This window comes from Lathyrus oleraceus, chromosome 6 (assembly GCF_024323335.1).
Source record: "Lathyrus oleraceus cultivar Zhongwan6 chromosome 6, CAAS_Psat_ZW6_1.0, whole genome shotgun sequence".
Taxonomy (NCBI): domain Eukaryota; kingdom Viridiplantae; phylum Streptophyta; class Magnoliopsida; order Fabales; family Fabaceae; genus Lathyrus; species Lathyrus oleraceus.
The window spans coordinates 75,795,167-75,796,974 of record NC_066584.1 but is presented as its reverse complement, the minus strand read 5'-3'; the positions used below and the strand labels follow the sequence as shown (position 1 = coordinate 75,796,974).

At 42.7% G+C, this 1,808-nt stretch overlaps 1 non-coding gene across 1 annotated transcript; it reads left to right on the top strand.

Annotated features, from left to right (window-relative positions):
• Window positions 1-1,470: 1,470 nt before the first annotated feature.
• Window positions 1,471-1,577, top strand: LOC127099185 (small nucleolar RNA R71). The gene has a single exon (XR_007793725.1). It is a non-coding gene; the product is annotated as a small nucleolar RNA R71 (small nucleolar RNA).
• Window positions 1,578-1,808: the final 231 nt, after the last annotated feature.

Below are 1,808 nucleotides of genomic sequence, written 5' to 3'. Positions count from 1 at the left end.
GGAATGTAAAATTGTCCTACACGTACGGGGACATTCTCTATTATACTGACAGGATATTTGATTGAGCGGTCAGCTAATTGAACAGACATCTTGGTCGGTCTTAGTTCTCCCATATTGAGCCTTTTACAGATGGTTAAGGGCATTACACTAATGTTGGCACCTAGATCGCATAGAGCTTTGTCTATGACGAATTTTCCAATGACACAGGGTATGGAAAAACTACCTGGGTCTTTTAGTTTGGGAGACATGTTATTTTGGATTATCGCGCTACACTCTGCAGTAAGTGTAACTGTTTCGTTATCCTCAATCTTTTTCTTATTGGATAGGATCTCCTTAACAAATTTGGCATATGAGGGCATTTGTGTAATGGCTTCTGTAAAGGGGATTTTAATGTTTAGTTGCTTCAGAAGTTCAACAAATTTCCTAAATTGACTTGCAGATTTAGAACTTGCAAGTCTCTGAGGATACGGAATGGGTGGTTTATAAGGAGGTGGATGCACATAAGGTTTTTCTTTCTCTTCGGCCTCTCAGGTATTATCTTCTATTTCCTTCGCTTCATTTACCTGCTCAGTTGAGGTTTTGTCTGGGTTTTGGTACATGGCAGGGTTTTGGAGTCTTGGATCTACGGGTCCGTCTATTTCGTTTCCACTCCTCAATATAACGGTATTTGCATGTCCTTTTGGATTAGGTTGCGGCTGTCCAGGAAATGTTCCAGCGGGAGCGGCTGTAGATGCTTGTTGTTGAGCCACTTGTGAAATCTGTGTTTCAAGCATTTTATTGTGGGTGGCTAAGGCGTCTACTTTGCTCGCTAGTTGTTTAAGTTGCTCGCTAGTATGTATATTTTGGTTCAAGAAGTATTTGTTTATCTGAGCTTGGGTAGCTATGAAGCTTTCCATCATTAATTCGAGGTTTGACTTCCTAGGCATGTTAGAAGCATTATTAGCTGGCTTTTGGTATCCAGGCGGAACAACTGGTGCTTGGTCAGGTGCATACAGGGCGTTGTTATTCTTATACGAAAAATTAGGATGGTTTTTCCAACCTGGGTTGTATGTATTCGAATAAGGATTTCCTTGTGCGTAATTCACTTGATCGGTTGGGACTCCTGCTAATATCTGACATTCGGGTGCAGTGTGTCCAGGGTTTCCATATAACTCACAGTTTGGAGTTACAGCAGCCACGGTGGCTGCGGGTGGTATGATCAAGTTGTCTAATTTTTGAACAAGGGCATCTACCTTGGCATGGACATGGTCAAGGCTACTGATTTCGTACATTCCACTCTTTGTCTGGAACTTTTCTACTGGAGTTCTTTCACCTCCCCATTGGCAATGGTTTTGGGCCATGTTTTCAATGAGTTGATAGGCTTCGTTGTATGGCTTGTCCATAAGTGCACCGCCCGCGGCAGCGTCTACTGTCAGTCTTGTGTTATACAAAAGCCCATTGTAAAATATGTGAATGATCACTCAGTCTTCGAGACCGTGATGTGGACATATCCTCATCATGTCTTTGTACCTCTCTCACGCGACGTTGAGAGATTCCACATCTTTTTGTTGAAATCCATTGATTTGAGCTCTCAGCATAGCAGTTTTGCTCGGCAGAAAATATCGGGATAAGAAAACGTTCTTCAGTTCTTCCCATGTTGTAACTGAGTTGGATGGAAAGGATTGCAACCAAGCCCAAGCTCTGTCTCTTAGTGAGAAACGAAAGAGGTGTAGTCTTATCGCATCTTGAGATACACCATTCGCCTTTACAGTGTCTGCGTATTGCACAAACTTGGTCAGGTGTTCATTAGGGTCGTCCGTAGGATTTCC